We start from the raw sequence: 6,976 nt of genomic DNA, 5'->3' as shown, positions 1-6,976 counted from the left end.
ACACACATATATATATATATATATATATATATATATATATATATATATATATATATATATATAATGTATGTATGTATGTATAGTGTGTAAAGAAATTATTTGAATAATACTCCACTATTAAATAATTAAATAACAGTTATTATTGTGGTGTGCCCTTGATTTGGTGTGTTATTACTTGACTTTTTTAGGCTCACAGCTCTTAGTATAATGAATAAAATCTCTTCCTTTGTGAGGGCTCTGGTACAGTTAGCCTTTAGAGATATTCATTTCACTGCCAAATTAATGTGATGATGCATTAGACAACACCTACAATGAATTTTAGATATTGTAACTTTTTGTTGCACAAATGTATAACCCATAGAACTATGTATGTTGCTATAGAAGTCTTAAAAGCCTATAAACGTCTATTGTAGTTTGTAGCATTACAACACAAAATAATACGTTTTTAAACTAAAACTAATACGTTTTTAAAAAGTGAAGGATTTTAAATGGATAAGTTAATGATTGAAATGCATTACTGTATTACATATTGTGTGTGATATTGTGCATTACAGCTGTTATTCTTATAGGTTGCAGTAAGATTACAAACATTCTGCAGGGTCATTCAGAAATGTCTTTTGTGACACTTTTTTGTCTTTCTTTTTTTTAACAACATCAAGTGATATGGCAATGCACAAATGTCATGACCACACATGGTCATTTACTTAAGATGCTTTGCAATTTATGTAATGTATATAAGTTATATTTACAAATGTTGATGTTTTTGCTAATGCATTTGTAAGTTATCATATTTTGCATTGGATTATTAAAGACTATGCAAGTCTGCTTGTTCAGAAAACCATCTTGTCTTGCTATCTTTACTCCATAGTGTTCCATTTTAAACCTCATTAAAAATTCAAATTCATTTATAGGTCAAATTAATTTGAGTCCTGAAAGTCTGAACAATTTGCAGGGTTCATTAATTAATTTTAAATGACATTGTGATCATACCTCTTTGTTTTTTTTGGTGTATGCAGTATAAAATAGTCTAGATGTAAGCTCCATGTTTCATCAATGCAGCACCTATAACCATGAGTGGCTGCAGTTTTTCTTTAGCTCACCTGATCGTGGAGGATAAATGACATGAGATGTAACGGCGGTGTCAGGAGAGAAGAATCTGCATAATTATCTGCATCAGTCACTGTCTTGTTTGTTAAAAAGAGAAATAATTTTCCTCTGCTGCCTCTCATGATTACCTACGATTTAAGTTTGATATTACAGTATTTATGCCATTTTTTCAGTGTAATAATAAAGTTAAATTGATCTGTGAGGGGTATGTTTTATTATGCTGATGACAGATTATTGTCTGAGAGTACAGGAAGGGATGGGGGACTCGCAGTGATGTTTTACACAGGTCGCCGTTTTGTTGGACAGACAGTTCTCAAGCTTTAACTGGATTCTGCAGGGCGAGAGAGAGACAGAGAGAGAGAGAGAGAGAGAGAGAGAGAGAATAAGTAAGAGCAAATCATTTCTGCTGCCCAGAATAACCCAGAAAAAAAGATAATAATCACGTGTATGACCAGTGGTTTAAACCCTTTAGGATTACCTCTAGATGTCTCAATCTGTTATATAGGTCTGTCTGGCTACAGATGCGCTCAGCCACAGACAGAATCTTGTACAGAAATCAAATAAAAATGCTTCTTATTCACAAAAAAAATGTGTTACAATTAAAATACAATTCAACCAACAGTTAAACTAATAATTTTATTAAGATGAGAATTATCACATATCTTGAAACCTATATACTGTATATACACACTGTAAATATTAATGTTGTAAATAAAACAAAAATTGTTGTACAGTTTACAAAGAAATCTCTTTCTACTTCAAAATATCAAGTTTAATTTAATGTTACTTGCCATTTCTTTGTAATTATTTGTGGAATTTATTAGCAATTTCTGAGTGAAATTTTTTTTTACACCATGCTTATTATTTTTAGACTAATGTATTTATGCAGTCAACATCATCTCATGGTCAAACACAAATGGTCAAATGGTTGCAATATAACAAAGAGTTAAAAATTTAAGGGGGTCTGTATACTTTCCGTACCCACTGTATATATATATATATATATATATATATATATATATATTGTTACTGAAAACATATGGGGGAAGATGTCCCCCTTAAATGACCATGTTGATTTACTTTTAAATGTTAACATGTTTAGATATAAGTTTAGCATATGCAGGAAGATAATGTTTAAGCCGATATATTATAGGAAAAAAATAGATGCATCTGCTAATTTAGTTGTTATAGCACAAAATGTAAAGTATTAAAACAGGGGTAAGATGATTTCTGCTGGGGTAAGTTGGCCCACTACCTCGGTAAAGAACCCTGCCACCCCCTGATGAACTTTTACAGTATGTATAAATGTCTTTTGATATAGTTCTTTTTGATATTTATACATTTTCAAAAGTGTCACTAATGTAAAATACTAAACCAACTATTAAGTAATTTAGTTTAATAATTATGCCACGAATCCTGTCCATGGACTTCCGTTCGATCACCACCTGAGGTCACCCTTCCTTTACATTGACTCTCACACTACACAAACTGTTGCATGTCATCCCGGACTACATATCCCATCATCCATTGCACTAATTGCACACAGCTGTAACCAATCACACATTCACTATATAACACTCACTCAGATCCCTTTCAAACTCCCTATTATTGTTTAGCATCTATGCTGTAATGCGTAGCTACTTTACGGAGCCAGTTCCCGGTCCTAGTTTGAGTTTCTAGTTCTGAGTCTGAGTCTAAGTCTAGTTTATCCTGTTTAATGCCTTAATAATTTTATGTTTTGATCCTAGCCTGTATATCTCGTTTCTGTATGATCTCTGCCTGCCCTGAAGTATATCGCCTGTCTTGGATTACCCCTCTCGTCTCGCCCTGTTCGGATACTGTTTATTCCTCGCCTGGACCATCGATTGTGTTTCGGATTACTCTTCAGGCTTGCCCTCTATATACCTGTTTGCCATTGTCTGACCCTTGCCTGTTTTGACTATGGTTCAGAATAAAGCTTTGCACATGGATCCGCACGCCTCTCGTCTTGTTTTCCCCGTAACAACTTAAATACAAAATTGGGACACAAAATTAAATCAATTAACCTCAAAATTATTTTGACTGACTAAATGTGACAAATGATGATATTCAGAATAATAAAATAAAAATAGCATAGTGATTCATTCAGCTAGATAGATACATTATAGACATTAAAAATATATATATTCGGATACTGTTTATTCCTCGCCTGGACCATCGATTGTGTTTCGGATTACTCTTCAGGCTTGCCCTCTATATACCTGTTTGCCATTGTCTGACCCTTGCCTGTTTTGACTATGGTTCAGAATAAAGCTTTGCACATGGATCCGCACGCCTCTCGTCTTGTTTTCCGCGTAACAACTTAAATACAAAATTGGGACACAAAATTAAATCAATTAACCTCAAAATTATTTTGACTGACTAAATGTGACAAATGATGATATTCAGAATAATAAAATAAAAATAGCATAGCGATTCATTCAGCTAGATAGATACATTATAGACATTAAAAATATATTTTTTTTATCTCTACAAACTGCCAATAACCTACATAAAATTACAGTCCTAAATGCAGGGTGCTTTTTTGTGTGTGATTTATTAATGAATGCATCATAAGGTTAAAATACTGGGTCAGGCAGGGGCCATTTGTGCTTTTAAGGGGCACACTTTAACATTTATCTCAGAGGGGGGACAGAAAGGACCCCCAGCCCCTAACATATAACAATATATACATTTGTTATAGCCTAATGTTTGCTACACCCCTAAATGTAGCCTACATGATGTAGGCCTAAACTATGATAACTTGTAACTAACTTGTAACTATAAACTGTAAGCCAATATTTATAGTGACTGCGAGATCTACCAACTGAAGTGTAGGCTATTACACTGAAATGCATTATTCGCAATGCACTGCATGTAAATTTAAAAAAAGAGTGTTTAGCTTAATCTATAGATGTCAGTCCGCGTGGTCGCTGTTGTGAGCGCATGTATGCTCGCTCCATTCCCTCTATTCCAGGAGGTGTGACGTGAAGGCAATTAGCGCGCTGATTCAGCGGGGTTAAGTTAGTTTTGTTTGTGATATTCCTGACACATTCAGCGATAAACGGCAATAACTCCAAAACGACTTGCCCTAAAAAAATCTAAACTGCATTACCAACTAAAGGGCTGAGCTGATAATATTTCACAACCTTCTTTTTAATTATTTTCGCTTGATATACTAAGCACTGCCACGCACAAGCCGTCGCAATGTGCAATAAGCCGGGAGAGCTCGCTCTCTGCGGAGCTTTCGGTAAGGGACCGTGGTGAAAGTGCAGTTTTTCTTCGTTATTTGCTATAGCTCAGTGGGCAGTGTTTTTGTAATAGCTTTTTTGTTAAATGGCCTATAGACATGAGACCAGTGGCAATCAATAGATGGGGACAGTGGACATTTTTCACAACTTTCCATTTTACCCCAAGTGGATGATTAGGGAATTGCATGTCCAAAATTAACATTCTTTTTGTAATAACTTTCTTCAGCAGGAAGATAGAGACATGAGACCAGTGTCAATCAATAGAGGGGGACAGTGGACAGCTTTCACAACGTTCAATTTTACACCTACTGGTAGAAAAGGGAATTGCATGTCCAAAATTAACATTCCTTTTATAATAACTTTTGTCTGCAGAAAGTTGGAGGCATGAGACCAGTGTCAATCTATAGAGTGGGACAGTGGACATCTTTCACAACCTTCCATTTTACCCCTACTGGTAGAAAAGGGAATTGCATGTCCAAAATTAACTTTCTCTTTGTAATAACTTTCTTCAGCAGGAAGATAGAAGCATGAGACCACTGTCAATCAAGAGAGGGGGACAGTGGACATTTTTCACAACCTTACATTTTACCCCTACTGGTAGAAAAGGGAATTGCATGTCCCAAATTTGCCTTCTTTTTGTAATAACTTTTGTCAGTAGGAAGATAGAGACATGAGACCAGTGTCAATCAATAGAAGGGGACAGTGGACATCTTTCACAACCTTCCATTTTACCCCTACTGGTAGAAAAGGGAATTGCATGTCCCAAATTTGCCTTCTTTTTGTAATAACTTTTGTCAGTAGGAAGATAGAGACATGAGACCAGTGTCAATCAATAGAAGGGGACAGTGGACATTTTGATGAATACTAAGTTCCAGTAAAACACAGTATTTTCATAATTCTCTATGATCCCTTTAAATCCATCAGTGTTTTTGTGTGTGTGATTGAGCGGCAGTTTCTCTCTGCAGATGACGAGGTTGTAGGATGTGACAACATATGAAATGTAAAACTAAGTTTATAGTTACAATGTGTATCCTTCCATTTACAATTGTTTATGAAAGCCAAAAAGTAGTACCTAAGCACTTGACAATGTTAAAAGGAAAAAGTGATAAAGTCTTGGGCAGCTGTGACTGGGTATGTTTATGCACAAACCACAACAACAATAATAATAATAATCTAACAGTATGATGTCACAATATGAACGAGATGGACAAGTCGAGTGCAAGGCAATTGAGTTTATTTTATTGCGATAGGCAGAATTAGCCAGAACATAAAGGCCCGGTTTCACAAACGGGGCTTAGCTTAAGCCAGGACTAGGCCTTAGTTAAATTAATATATTTAAGCAACTTTTACACAGATGTATTAGAAGAAAACATCACAGGTGTGCATCTTGACACAGAAAAAGGTCAAGATATTTTCAGCTGAGACAGCTCAAACATGCATTTTAGTCTGGGACTAGCTAAAGCCTTGTTTGTGAAAATGGGGGGAACAGTCACTGGAACCTCACTTAACTGAAGTCAGCAACTCTTAATTCAGTATCTCCTCCAGAATAGTCTAAACGAAACTTAAAAGTCCAAGCAGGTAAATCCAGCAGGCAAACCAGCAGGTCAGTATAACAAATAAGTGCAGCACATAAAGATCAGGATTCAGTAGGTAAGGAAGGCGCCACAGAGAAGCTTGCAACCTCGAGACCAGCCGAGTGAATGAGCTAAATGTCATTATAAGCAGTGCAGGTAAGTGATTTCAGGTGGTGCTAATTAGAAGTCAGGTGATTCTGATCTACGAGGCTGGCGCGGCTGTTGATTTTGTGACATATAAATTCAATATATGTATTACCTACTTAATGGAGAAGAGAAGAGAAGTATTCTCAGCTTGTCAGAGCTGCTCACACTTAAATGGGATCAAAAAACTAAAAATAGTAAAGAACATGTTTGTTTGGAAACCATTTACAATTTTAAAAATAAACCTGTATTTAAATTTAAGAATGAAATCATTTACCTGTTGGGATTGTGTTGAGACTCTGTATAGTTGGATTGCTGAGCTCCAGAAAATCAGTAATGATGTGCTTTGACAGTTACAGATTTGAAAAACCAAAGGTCTGGAATAAAGAACCCTAAATTCTAACACCAAGAACCATTTCAGCATAAAAGTGTTCCTCGGGATGCTTAGGTGCTAAATACAAACGTTACTACTCCCAGCTCTGTGTGGATTAATTCACATTTATTTTTATAGCTCTTTTCACAATACATATTATTTCAAAGCAGTTTAACAAGAAATGCATTAAAAGGTTTTAAAGAAGTGTGGAGTACTGGGCTGTGCTGCCATATTCTGTGGTAAATTTGCTTACAAGCAGTAAGGGTCTTACATGTTTACCAGAAAAAAAATCCTGTAATTCAACAAGGTTAAAGTGTGGCAGAACATGATTTGGAGGGAGGCAGTTTTTGAAAATAGGGCCTACCTTAAGGTTTTTTTTTTTTTTCAAGTGCCCTCAAGTCATGTAATGTTTTTATTTATTGTATTATTATTATTATTACAATCATTTTGTGTGTGTGTGCAATGTGTTATACTGGTATTCCCTAAGTTATGGGGTCCAAATGTCCCCA

At 35.4% G+C, this 6,976-nt stretch overlaps 1 long non-coding RNA gene across 1 annotated transcript in view; it reads right to left on the bottom strand.

Moving 5' to 3' along the window:
• Positions 1-1,315: 1,315 nt before the first annotated feature.
• The window catches only part of LOC107597983 (uncharacterized), a 16,102-nt gene continuing 10,441 nt past the window's right edge, over positions 1,316-6,976 (bottom strand). Inside the window, exon 3 of the long non-coding RNA XR_001610511.1 lies at positions 1,316-1,438. This is a non-coding gene — a long non-coding RNA (uncharacterized lncRNA). The remainder of the gene's footprint in view (positions 1,439-6,976) is intronic.

This window comes from Sinocyclocheilus grahami, unplaced genomic scaffold (genome assembly GCF_001515645.1).
Source record: "Sinocyclocheilus grahami isolate Dianchi unplaced genomic scaffold, SAMN03320097.WGS_v1.1 scaffold242.1, whole genome shotgun sequence".
Lineage (NCBI taxonomy): Eukaryota > Metazoa > Chordata > Actinopteri > Cypriniformes > Cyprinidae > Sinocyclocheilus > Sinocyclocheilus grahami.
The sequence above is the reverse complement of the archived record's forward strand: the minus strand, read 5'-3'. Positions and strand labels throughout refer to the sequence as shown.